The sequence below is a fragment of the Macadamia integrifolia genome, chromosome 2, assembly GCF_013358625.1.
Source record: "Macadamia integrifolia cultivar HAES 741 chromosome 2, SCU_Mint_v3, whole genome shotgun sequence".
In the NCBI taxonomy this organism is placed as follows: domain Eukaryota; kingdom Viridiplantae; phylum Streptophyta; class Magnoliopsida; order Proteales; family Proteaceae; genus Macadamia; species Macadamia integrifolia.
Window position 1 is genome coordinate 35,771,640 of NC_056558.1, and position 13,964 is coordinate 35,785,603.

General features: G+C 37.4%; 1 long non-coding RNA gene across 2 annotated transcripts; it reads right to left on the reverse strand.

Moving 5' to 3' along the window:
- Positions 1 to 406: 406 nt before the first annotated feature.
- Positions 407 to 6,353, reverse strand: LOC122057410. 2 transcript variants are annotated; one of them, XR_006133518.1, is made up of 4 exons: positions 6,036 to 6,353; positions 5,520 to 5,581; positions 975 to 1,172; positions 407 to 754 (listed from the first exon to the last, which is right to left on the reverse strand). It is a non-coding gene; the product is annotated as an uncharacterized LOC122057410 (long non-coding RNA). The 2 variants fall into 2 exon arrangements; XR_006133517.1 differs by lacking the exon at positions 407 to 754 and having other exon boundaries at positions 818 to 1,172; positions 6,036 to 6,351.
- Positions 6,354 to 13,964: the final 7,611 nt, after the last annotated feature.

Sequence of the window (13,964 nt, forward strand, 5' to 3'; positions counted from 1 at the left end):
TGAAAAAAGATTTGCATTTTTTTTTGGTATAATGTCCTTATTCATGCATGTCCTTCTATTTACCCATTTACCTTTATCTTTATCTTAAAGAAGAACTGAATCTCAATCAAAAGACTTTATCTTCGGAGAGAAAGAACCCTGCCAATATGGTGTTGCCTACACCCAAACATAAGTAGGTGCTAAAAAGACCATGTTGCCCCTGCCTTGTGTGTTGAAGATGCTCTTATGTGCCCTCCCATTATCCCCATGTGTTGGCGTAGGCAACAACAGACTGGCAGGGTTAGGGGTGGAGGGGGTGGGAGAGGAAGGAGCACCTAGAATGGTGAAAATTCCTTCCAGAGTCATTGAACACAACTTAAAGTTAGTGATGGTAATCATAAAAAACCTGAACCAGAGAGACAATGCATCCAGAAACTGCATAATGTAGTAGATAATAAATACCACGCAAGACCAAGAGTAATGTCAAATACAGATACTAAAGAAGTCCAAACTTCTGAACTTTCATACAGTTTTAAATAAATGTCATAACCAAATACGAACAGAAATATATATATATATATATATATATATTTCCCTTAAACTTGTAACAGACCAACCCCCTCTGCTAAGAATTTCAGTATATACGTCCTTAAGCAGAGCAGAACCTGAAATTATAATTTAGACAACTACTCCAGACTAATACATATAAGAATGGAATGTATACATAATCAGTTGGATATCTGGAAGCTGGAAATTACACTTGTTGAGGTGCTGCCTGCACGATATTTAATAATGGAAAATTTCAAGTCATTAGCAATTAGAAGAGGAGGACAATCCAAGGGTGAACCCAGCATTAATTGTAGGGACCTTCTAAATTGTGAGAAGATTCAGATATTAAAATTGAAGTAAGAAAAGAAAGGACTTTCACAATGACCAAACAATTAAATATGGTCTGGAGTATGATACCCTACAAAAATGCAAAAAAAAAATTGTACCTTACATTATAAGCCTTAAGTCCCAATATTTCTCAAAGCACTGTCAAAACAATGGTTCCAACATTTATTCACTCTCCATATTGTATTCAACCTCCAGTTGTACCTACCTTGTTTAATCTCAGTCTCCCCATAACTGAGTTCATAAATGACTGTCAGCAGATGCACAAACCCAGGATGACAGAAGTGATATGGTTGTAGCTGCAAGCACAACCAATTGATTATTAAAACTAGAAGACACTAAAATGCACTTATTCTTTTCCCCTGTGGTAAGATGAATGAGATATATTGATAAGGGAAGGGAGGAACCAAAGCCATAGGTCATAAATATGATGTAGCTTACTGGAATATGAACATTATTCCGCCCTTCGATAGGCATGAGCAAACAAAAAACTATGAAACTTCTCAAAAGTTGATCAGTATCAATTCAAGAGTAAGGATTTATACGAGAACCAGATATTAGCTAATGGATGTAGATGTCAATATAATAGACATCTTGTGTTTCGAATGTTAATTTGTAGACATTTATTGGCATTTAAAAAGCATGAATTTACTAAGATAGGGGTGTTAAATGAATCATACAATCCTCAGCAAGGAGTTCAAACTATAATTGAGGTTAAGAGCTCCAAATGAATCAGCAAATCTCTAGCATCAGAGATAAATTATAAAATTGGGAGTTTAATTCAAATTTTACTTACCATCTAAGAAAAAGTATAAGTAGCTCCATTCTAGGGGGGAAGGAGGAGTATGAAGCTCCAAATCATTCGGCACTTATAGTACCAACATATCCTATTTTGAGTGCTGATTTTGTCAGGATGATAAAAATATCTAACAATCCTCTTTGTAAGTCAGTCAATAGCCTGACCACAGCACATGATTATAGCAGATTAGCCCAATCCTTCGCCATATTGGGTTGTTCATCCATCCATATAAATCCAAGGAAGCCTCGTGTAGATGCAAAAGTACCACAAACACTCCCCTTATCTTTAAGGGATTTAGAATGGGGCATCTTGCCATTTCATGGGCCAATTCCTACAGATACCAGTTCAGCTTCACAAGGACAGAACAGGTAGGCTATGCAACAGGGATATATGTCTGACAAGCTTCGCTAACCCTTAAAACTAAAAGAAAGAAGATTTTTCTTCTCCATAACCATCTATTATAATTAAAACTTATTGGAGAAAAGCATATATTTTACACATGGGCCCGCTTTATATTTAAAACAGAGGATACAGTTTCCAAACATCCAACTTAAGATGTACCAAATCTCGTGCTTTATGAGACTTTTTGACCTGTAAATCTTCCCCCCTTGCTTTCGGTTTAATAGTAACTGCCGATCTTATCGATTAAAAATGATTTTTGTAGATATCTCATGCAATTCTAGCACTTTATCAGTGTTGCTTATTCTGGTTCTTATGCAGTGGTAATTAATACTAAAGGGCTATACTGGTTTTTCCCCTACCTGTATTGTTCAGTTGTAATGATGCCTGCAATCACCTATTTTAGCTGGAATCTGCACCCAAACCTAACCCTTAATGGGATCTTGAACTGTGACCATCCAAAATACAGGCTTGATTCTGAGTAGCTGACCTAGGAAAATGGTGTGCTCTCTTTGTCTGATTAACCTTATCCTCTCCTATACTGGATATGCATTTTCTTGTTTATACGTATACATTCTCTAAAGGGAGATTGGAATCTTTGAAGGCCTATTGATTCTACTTGATCAACACTCAAAAGTCCTGGCGAAACCAATAACACCTGAATTAATTGCTGGTTTCATTCTCTCAGTAGGAAGTCTCAATGGGAATATAATTTCAGGGGTGGCTCCCTGGATGGAAGAGCTCACAGCCAAGATACAAGGAAGAAATGAAGAGGGGTGAGGAAGATTGAGTCCGCCCGGGGAAGGATGGTTCATCTTACCCAAACAGAGCACGGTAACAAAGTTCTAACGAACTGAAATAGTCGTAGGGAAAAAAAATACGAAGAAACTTAAACAGAAAGTAAAGAAATAATGGAATAGGAAGGGAAGAAAACAGCTTAGAAGAAAGGGAATAAAACTAAATCGATGGGGGAAAAGGAAGAATAACACTCAGCCAAAAGGTTGCTTTGGGCCACACAGGCACAACCAATACAAAACTCCATTCATCCCATATTTTCTGATATGTTGATGGTTACACTTACACCTCTATAAATAGGAAAAGAAAAGACTCTAATAAGGAGACAACTCTACTAAGAAAAGAAAAAGTAATCCAAAGGTGCACAAATCAAATTTGCGAGGAGCAAAAGTATAAATAAAGTACACAGTCATTTACTCCCACGAGAATCCGGACAATCTGCATGAAGCAAACAGTAAGCAATCATAAATGATAATAGTCAACATACGACCCCACCCACCAGATCAAAATTTTCCATGATTTGATTTTCATATGCTGCAAGCTACTAATTGATAATAAAGTGATCCGCAAAGAAAGCACCTAGAGTTGATGGAGAATCTCAAGAACCAAAAAAAAGTGTGAATAATGAGACAACCAGGAAAATTCTTGAATATTTTCAATAATCAAGGTAGACCACCAATAGAAGGAACTCTATGTGGACAATAAGCTCCCAAACAATGACAAATTAATTCAGATCCCTAGACTCTAAAGCATGAGACTTAAAATCCCTCTCTTTGTTTAAAGGACCCTAAAGAGTCATATTAAGAATCCTAAATCTGAACTTATGCCATTTAAATCAATGAAAAGAACAAATGAATAATCTCCAACGAGGATTGGCTGCTAATAAAACATAGATTCAATCTTACATGCCCTAATAACAAAGATGCTCTATGCACAATTAGACAACATAGATGAATTATAATCAACATGCATGAATCTGTATGACATTACTTTAGACCAAATGAGATGAAATATCTCTCCAATAGGAAACCTCCCTCTCTTTCCATATCTAATACCTCCTCTCCCCCCCCCCTCCTTTCCATCTCTCTCATATCTCTCCAATAGGAATGATGTAGATATGGCCCCATGATTTAGCATTACCTATAGGAGAAGGAAGAAGCTTCATGAGACAGCATTAATGAGCATTAATGTCCATCGAACTGGCCTACTTTGATTCAGTTTGGGCCAACAAAATTCCCTATTCGATTGGGAAAGCACTTGATTATTATCGGAAACTTGTTTGTTAGTTAGTGAGCCATTTATAGTTGAGTTATTTTTTAGTTACTTTCCTATTTGGGTTATGACAAGTGGTTACTTTTCTATTTGGGTCATGACAAGTCTTTCTTAACTGTAATCAGCAAGGTTACAGCCTATATATATGGCTAGTCAGTTGTAACTTGAGATAGAATTGATTGAATGGAATTTCCTCTTGCTTTGCAAAGATTTGCCTGTGATAGGTTGTATTGATCAGCTGTGAGAGCTGAGAGTGAGAGACTCAGGCTGAGATAGCCATTCCCCTAACCCCCCTCCTCTTTCTTCTGCAATCTCTTCTGACCCTCCACTCTTCTTTATTTTCTTACTTTACCTTTGGTGAGTGAGTATTTTGAGTGAGAATTACCAACAATGATCAACTACTGATAAAAGAACAGATGAGCACAAAACAGCCAATCGATCTCCCAGATTTAGGGTTTTGACCCTAATCGACTTCCCCAAGAACTCTCAACTTAGGAGTCACTTTTCGGAGCGCTTTTAAGGGTTTGTTGGGGACATCAAGGGGGGAACTCGACCTGGTTTTCAGAGCCGTCTGAGACCTGGATCTGCCACATCAAGATTTCTCCAAGTTTCCTTAGTTAAAGACCTGAAATCAAGAAGTTTCAGATCTTCCAAACCAACCAGCAGTTGGGTTTGTTCTTCCCTATAGGACCTATAATCGGCCAGAGTTGAGCTCCATCAGAGCTTCCTACAGCCAACTGCAGGGTCCCCTTGTTCTGCTCTGTTTTAGGATTTTGCTCCAAATCTGGTTTCCAGATTTCTCTCTCATTTGGTGGCTTGTTTGATTGGAGTTCTGGGATTATTCTTGGGGGTTACTGCTTAGTCAATACCCTTACATTAAGGTAACGTCTCTCTCCCCTTTTATATCTCTCCAATAGGAAACCTTCCATCATGCAAGTTCCTCCCCTTTAGATTCCCTCACTCTCTAATATGCCTCTCCCTCCCTTACCAATACAAATGTCGAATTGATACCCAATCTCATTGCATAAGACAGTTCAAAAGTTATCACCAGCATAATCTATAAAAATGTAATCAACCCAAAAAGACATCAACTCAATCACAGGAAATATTCCTTTTTCATATATATAAATATATATATATATATATTTCCTTTTTTCTAATTGTCGGTGGGGTTCTCAACCATCCCACTGTAATTAGGCTTCGAATAAATCAACTCACAATTTAGAATGCCTAGTTGAGACCCAATCTTATTTCATGAAACAGTTCAAGGATAATCAACAATGTAATCAGTAAAGTTGTGTTAAGAAAAGAGGCGGGAGTACAGTACGGAACAAATTCACATCATCCTACAGTCTTAAAATAAACTAAAAGTGGGACATACCTTGTAATATTGCCATTAGTTAGTAGTTTTCAACAGGTCTTGCACAGAATCATTGTCAAAACCTGAAGCAGTATGAAAAAAAGGGAAGAATTCATATCAAAATTATAGGAGATGTCAACTAGAGAATTGAGTACACATGATGCAAAAAATACTAGTACATAAGAAAATAAAGTCTATTTCTTGATGACTCGGTTGAAATTTCTGATTCTAGGAAGCAAGAAGATCGATAAATTACATTATCAATAGAAGAGTTCAAAGTATTAGTTATCAAATTAGGGACTTAGCTTCTTAATTTCTTTCTATCTAACAATCAAACAAGTTTCAGGGCTATTAGGCAGCACAATTGGTTGCCATAAAATAGTTCCAAGTATATACAACATAACATAAAGCAATGAAGAAATATTGTGATTATATGCAAATTACAAAGGCAAATTAAAAAAAACCAAAAATTACAACGAGAGTAGCAGAGAACATGAAGAGAAGACAACTATATATCACAGTTGGTGTTACCGTTACCAGTAGGTAGTTTAGGTCCCAGAAATCGACTCTGTTCTTCACTGACGGACACTGGAGAGAGAGAGAGAGAGAGAGAGAGAGAGAGAGAGAATACTGGTGGGAGGTTTTGATGGTTGCCTGAGCTCATCACCTAATTCCTCTGTTTCTACGAACCTTCCAGTGGTTGCAGAAGAGGACTTTGATTACAGAAGACAGAGTTCAGGATTTGAGAGAGGAAAAACCGCCCCAGCCCCAGCTCCATCTCCAGTTCCATCTCCGTCTCTCTCTTCTCCGGCTCCTCTTCCCTACTCTCGTTTGGGTCTCCCCAGTTACGAAATTCCAATGGTAGCCTTTCTATCACAAGGCCACATCATTGCATGAAGGGTAAAAAAGACCGGTTGCAAGCCTATTTGTAACCTTCTTGGTTCCAAACAGACACACCCTTTACATTTTTGCACTCAAAAGAAAAAAATGTAATTTTTTACATTGAAACGAATTAATCGTATACGATCTGACTCGGCCGAATTAAACGCCATTTTTTCTTGCTCCTATTTTTAAAATCGAAAATAATTCCGTCCTATAACACTTAGGGACTGTTAATTATCCTTTTCAAATCTTGCGAAGATAATATATTCGACCCAACTGATATATGTAACAACGGAACAATATATGTCTCAATTAACTGCATTTGTGATCGAAAATGATGTCTCGATATCGCAACTGTAATATGTCTTCCTCAAGTAATAGAAATGTAGCAAAGTAATTGGAAAAGTAGTTCAGACATTTGTATACTAGGGACATGTCATTGTGGCATCCCGTGGTGGTGTATATCAATCTCAATTGAATTTATTTGCAATGAAAAATAATCTATTATAATAAATGTAAATTCAATCCCAGTAGTGTTGGAATTATACCATTTCAAATGTTGCAACAGTAAAATGTCAAAATACATTTATCTGAAATGATTTATTTAGTGACAGAAATTACATCCATCACTAAAAAAGTGTTGCAAATGCCCCATTTTGTTGTAGTGCGAGCTCAAGAACCCCTAATTTGAATGGATACATTACAATTGGTAGCTAATGATCCAATGAAATCATAACTTCAATAGGATTTAGGGTCTAATTAGAACTCTTGAGAGGACACATATAATAATAAAGGGCAAGGATTGGGTATGCCAGTGGGCTACCTAGAAATAAAGTATGCTAGTACTTTTTTTTTTTGATCATTGGATTCCATCAACTTGATTTAAACCATTGGATTTTTTCATCCAAAAAAAAAAAAAGATTAAACCATCGGATTCATATTTATTACTTTAATCCTAAATACATTAAGAGAAAGAAAAATAATCTGACATATATGGTACAATTAACTTCTTCTCTGAACAAGTTTTTTCTTCTATTTTTTAAATAGAAAAGGAGATTCCTCATCTCGATTGTGTGTCGAGAAACCCTCTCGGACCTCACCTTCTCTGCAATCCTGCCGAACCCCCATCATCTTCTTCAAATAGACAACAACCACCGTCTCACCCCTCCTTTCTTGCAACCTCGGCCTCCTCCTTCCACCACCAATGGACCCAGCACCATCACATCTTCTCTCTCTCTCTCTCTCTCTCTCTCAGCAGAAACTCACCGCTTGTGTCTCTCCCCCTCTCTACTCCCCTGTTCCCCCACCCCATGCCCTACCCCTACCCCTACCCCGTGCCTCCCTACCAGCCATAGCCCCCACCACTGCACCCCCTATCTCTCTATTGAGATTCTGATCCTCACCAACGCTTCTCTAGAATCCTTCATGTTTCGCCAAAATGCTCTAAAGTCTCAGACAAAAAGCACAACGAATCCTACTCGAACAAAACGCAAGTAAAAATCTCCAAAATTGAGTTTCATTCATACTCGACGGAAATCGTTTACTAACAACCAAAGGTTGACATATATATAACCTTGAAATCGCCCTTAGCAAGTTCTCAGGAATTTCTAAACACTGATTTCCATATCTTTATTACTTAAGGAAAGAAACAAAACAAAAACCTATCCTATTTTAATTTCAGTTCAGGTTCTCTAAAGAAGGGGGAAAAAAAATTCCAAAGTCTAAGTGAAATCTCAGCATTATCGTCCTATAAATCGCAGCAAATTTGGCATGCTGGTATTTTTCTCTCTTGAAAATTGATGATTCTACAGCCATACTAGTTCCGTTTGTTTAACAAAGAAAACTGGAAAGATAAATAAGAGTGGGAATCTGCATTTTTTTTTTGGGTAAATATTACTACCCTCTCTTGAACTATGATGAAATATCAACTTAACCTCACATCCTTTCAAAAATATCACTCACCTTCTCTCCAAAAAAAATATTCTATCTAATGGCCCCAACCATTAGAAATTACTATTAAGTCAGATGATTTTTTCTTTTAATATCCAAAATACCCTCCTAAATATGAAGCACCCAATATACCCTTAATGAAAAAAACCTATCTTCTCCCATATGGGTGATGAAGGGGTGGAGAGTGGAGACCATCACGGATTCCCCCATCGTACAACAGAAGAGAGTGGAGCGAGCCACCGTGTTGGGCTACTCGCAGCAAGACGCCATCTGCAATAGTCCTGCAAGTCCGGAGCTCCAATTCTTGGAGACCAGGCAAGCACCTGAGAAGGAGGAGAAGGCGGCGCCGTCACCGGTGCCTTCACAACTACGCAATTGCAACCTGTGGAGCTTGGTACAACTCCTCCACAACCAACCGAGGCCACAATCGCCGGCCCTGATTCCAGACAAGCAGAGGCTCTCCAAGGGTAAGTCCAATTTCGATTCGGATTCGGATTCGGATTCTGATTCGGATTCGTTGTCATTGGAGGAGTCGACGCCGCAATCAACGAGGGAGAGGTCCTTCTCGGCAGGGAAGAAGGTGAGCTAGCGGAAAGAAAAAGGACGGATAGAGGTGAGGCTAAGGGAGGAGACGTGCTTGTAGGAAGAACAGATTCTGAAAACCCAAAAAAATTACATTTTCATTGAAACCCTAATTAATTACTTGTTCATTGGAATATTTACATTACCTTGATATTGTTCATACTCCCTATTATTATTATTTACCGTTATACAAGCTAAATCAAAAAATAAAGTTCATACCTGAGTGGCTTTCTTCTCCTTTATGACAAACTTCATAGACCTTGATGGAAGGTTGCAAAATGCAGAAGTTGTCACGCTCCCTTTGTTGGTTGTGGAATGAGATGAAGTAATTCCCTGATTGATATCCAAATTTCGTGTAGTATATTCCATTTTCTTGTAGTTGCTTTCTCTAGGCCTTCGAAAATACCTTCCGCTTCTATTGCTTCTCTTTGAGTAGTTGTAATATTATTTTGATTCCAGGATCTTAATATTACCCTTGGTAAGATTCCATATGCCCATCCTGAAGCTGAGTTCAAAAGATTAGTTGCACCAGTACAAACCAAAATTGGGTATGTCAAAAAAGGGGTGGGAGATCCTTTGTCAAGCTGGCCGAACAATCTGTATTGAGTAAGAATCATTTAGCCTTGCAGGATAAAGATTAAGATTAGAAATCCATCTATTAATGTTTTTTAATATGATATCGAGGTTAGGCTGAACATTGAAAGAAAAAACATCATTTCTATGTTTCCAAACACAATATATGGATATTGCAAAGATGTTAAAAAAGCAATCACGTTTAGTTCTAGATAATGCTTTATTAAAGAAAAAAATACTTTACCACCTGCACAATGGAAGATGCATTAATGTTTTGTAATCGTAGACCAAGTAGCCCTGTTGCCCAAATGTGTGACGTGAAGTCACAATGTATAAGAAGATGGCAGATAGTTCTATTGGGCAATCACAGAACATGCATGATCTATCAATATCCATCCACTTACCCAAAATGTCTCTGACTGGGATTCCATGATGTAAAGTCCACAATAGAAACATCTGAAATTTGGGATGAATTTTTAATTTTCATAGAAATTTCCACCATTTATGATGCAATCTCCCTCACGGGATTTCCTTAACACAAGGATCGGGAGAGTACTTGGCTTTGTAGATAAAACCAATTTTAGACAGTATGACCTTTGGCCAGTAATTTGGGTATAATTCTCTACTCTGATATCGGTTTGGGGTGATTCAAATTGGGAATTAAAGAAAAGAGGTGGGGCTACAACTTTTGTGAGATGGGAATTTTTAGATTCTGTGTGGAAGAAATTTTAAAATAACCATAAATGTACTAGACTTACATAGATCCGAATTTAGAAATGAAAAAAAAAAAAAATTGAAAATGGATAGATTGGGATGAAATGCAACTCTTCTAGAATGATTGCAGCACCAAAGGGGGTCTTGCAACTCTTCTATGATACAAGTGAAGTAGAAAATTCCAACTCTTCAAGGATGGAATGAAACTTCTTCTAGGTTTCAAAGGAATCTCTTAATTGGAGAACCACAATTTGATTAATCAAAATTTTTCATTCTATCTTTACATGCTATATTTGACGGCCTTTTATAGGAAAATAAAATTCTAAAATCTCAACTTCTACCCCTAAGATCCTAAGGTTGAGAATTGAGATTACACAAGAGAAGAAAAGAAAGATGGTAAAGAAATCCCACTATCTTGGGTTGCAATAAAAGTTTGTATTGTCCAAGGTCTTGATGCAAGTTTCAAAGTTTTGATCCTTGTTTCAAGATAAGTAATGACTTCCAAGTAGGTTTTCTTTGAAGCTTTCAAGGGAAGAGAAGCCTCTTGATTTAGTGAAGAACAAGAGGAACATAAAGAAATTTCTTAGGGACTCTCAATGGTAGATTTGTCCAAGAGTGTTTCGGCCAACTTTTTTAGTGCTTGGTTTCTTGTTGGCCTTAGTTCAAGTCGGTCAAATGAGCTTTACAGCCTTGGGCCTTGATTTGATGGGCTTGGGCCTGCAACAATTTACCTGGCGAATTCCTCATTTGTTGATTAACATTTTCTGATGATGCTTTGTTGAAATTGGCTCCATGTCAAGTAGAAAAAGAACCGTTTGTAGTCAATGGGCATCTCCATTTATCTTTTTGGATTGATGAAGTGATCTTGAAAATCTCAATAACCAAATTTGGTTGAAAGAAGGACAAGAGTAAATCCAGATTCCATGAGTTATTTAGGATGAACTTATTCAACACTATCCATGGTGTTGAAAGCCTGTGAGTTGGCTATTGAAAAATATATAATCCAAGGATCATGCTAGAAGAATGTATCTTTGCCATTAGTAATGTCTGACAGAACACATTTCTTGAGAATAGGGATGATTGACACCGCACTATTCCAAATCCATGATCCGCATATGTTACTGACCTTTAGATCAAAAAGAGATTTGTTTTGGCAATAATTATTCCTTAATATCCATGCCCAAATAGCATTAGGCTTAGATATTAGTCTCCATCCCAGCTTAAGTAGAAACAAAGATTTAGGGGATGGTATCAGTATCAGTATCAATATATGTCGATATCGATTCGGATCGAATCAGTGGGTATCAATCGATTTTGCCACTGCTTTTTTTAAAAGTACTATTTTTTACTATTTTACCCCTGAAATGATATAGATAACCGATCCAGATCGGTCAAGGATCGGGGATCGGTCTTAGCTGATACCAATCCGATACAACCGATACGAGACCGATACTTGAAACCATGAGTAGAAGAGCTTTGTTCTGGGTGGCAACATCCTTGATTCCTAATCCCCCAAGGTGATGCGATCGACAAATATTTTTCCGAGCAATAAGGTGCAATTTTCTAGAATTTTTGGAGTTATTTCCATTCCAGAAGCGAGCATAGATAGAATGGATATTCCTGTAGATTTTGGTAGGGAATGCGGAACATAACATAAGGTAAGAAGGAACTGAATAGAGCATGGATTGGGAGAAAATTTTGTGGCCAACGAAGGAAAGCAACTTGTCCTTCCATACCGTAAGACAATTATTTATACGCTCATGATTCTTCGAAGGTTGGCTACACGTGATCTAGGATGTAAAATATTAGTTCCTAGATATGTAGCATCTCTAGATATTTCTTTAATTCCATGAGAGAACTCAAACAAATACGGTCACAATTGGGGACATTTCTTTTGAAATATATGCCGCTTTTGTCAAAATTGATATATTGTCCTGATGGGTAAGAGAACAATTCTAGGATAGCTTTGATGGCCATCAAATCCTCTGAAGTTGCTCGACAAAAAATGAAAGTATCATCCGCAAATAGAAGGTGAGAAACTTCATGAACATGTTGAGCTACTTTAATTCCTTTAAAGAGGTTAAGGTCTCTACAGGTAAAAAGTAGTTAGGAATCTTGCACTTATTTCCCACAAAATACCACAAATTCATCAATTACAATTATTATTGTTTGTTGATGTAGTATACTAAACCTTTTCCACCCCCACTCACTCTCAAAAACCTACTAAATTGGTAAGATTTTGACAATATTCGTGAAAAAGTTGATATCCTATCTATCTCCTCTCCTCTATTTTCCATCAAATCCTACCCCACTTCCATTTATATTCTCTCCCACCAAATTCCACCCCACTAAAAATTACATATATTTCTTTTTTCCCTTTCCTTTCATTGCCAACCCCACCCACAATATGTGGGACTCACCCTCACAAGTTTTTCTCTCATTTTTTATTCTTCAAACAAACGGGGCCCAAAAGATTCAAATATTTTCACCACTAAATCTGCTTGGAATTTCATTCATCATGCTGCTCCCAATGTGAAATGGTACAAGGCAATCTGCTCCACTTATTGCAACATCCGTAAACACTCATTCATAGCTTGGTGATGCCTCAGGGATGCCCTACCAACAACAGATCAACTTCTTAAAAGGAATTTTAGCATCCGTCCTTTCTATTGCTTTCTGTTAGCAAACTGACTTGGGAAGAAGTGTTCAGTCCATGTTCATCTTCTCACAGCCTGGGCACCAACATTACTATGATTGCCATCTGGGTGCGAAGCACTTTGGAGGGTGTGGCAGCATAGATTACATCTTTAAGCTATCTTTTAGTGTCCCTATTTACTACATATGGAGATACAGGAATGCTAAGCAACAAAAAAAGACCAAGACCAAGACCAATTATTGTGAAGGAGATAAAAGCTAAAGTGATTGATAGATGTGCTCCATACTTCAAAGGAAAGAATTGTCCTCAAAACACTAGATTGATGGACAATTGGAGGGTTTCTATGGTTTCAATTCCTTAGTTTTTGTCTGGTATCTTGTCCGGTTGTTTAGCTCATGTTGGTGTCTATTGAGTCGGTGCTTTCTGTGCTTTTGATAACCCTTGTCCTATCCTTCTTTAGCTGCCTTGGCGTTTAGTTTTTTATTTGCCTTTCTCTATTTTGGGTTTGGAAACCCTATTCTGTATTTTTTTTTTTCAATAATAAATATTACCTAATAAGAAAAACAATGAGGCCGATAAAGATATCCCAATGAATACAACTACGACGCGGGAAGAAAACCTTCACCTTCAGCATTGCCATCAATAAGGGCTGGCAATTGTTAACTTAAAAACCGAAATCTAGGTTTAGAGCTATCAACATTCACCCATTTGCATATATGGTAAAGAAAACCCAATAACCACCCATGTAGTCTCAATCGATAGATTATAATTTAGGCAAGAGAACATTATCCACTTGTGCGATCACTGCATCAATATACAAATCGATGGGAGATTGTGCAGATGCATCTTAAGAGCATGGGGGTTGTGCAGCGCAGTCTTTTTGCATCTACCCATGTTGATATAGACACACGCAATCCAGTAACTTTCTTTTTTCCTTCATAATTTAAATATAGATCTAGATCTCAACTCTTGATATAAGACAAACCTAAAATATCCCCAAGAAATAAATATCTAAACTACATGTGGCCACAAAATCCACTTGATGAAGAACTTCCTTAATTATGAATTTTTTTTTTTTTGGCTAAAGAGATCATTTGTATTGTATTAAA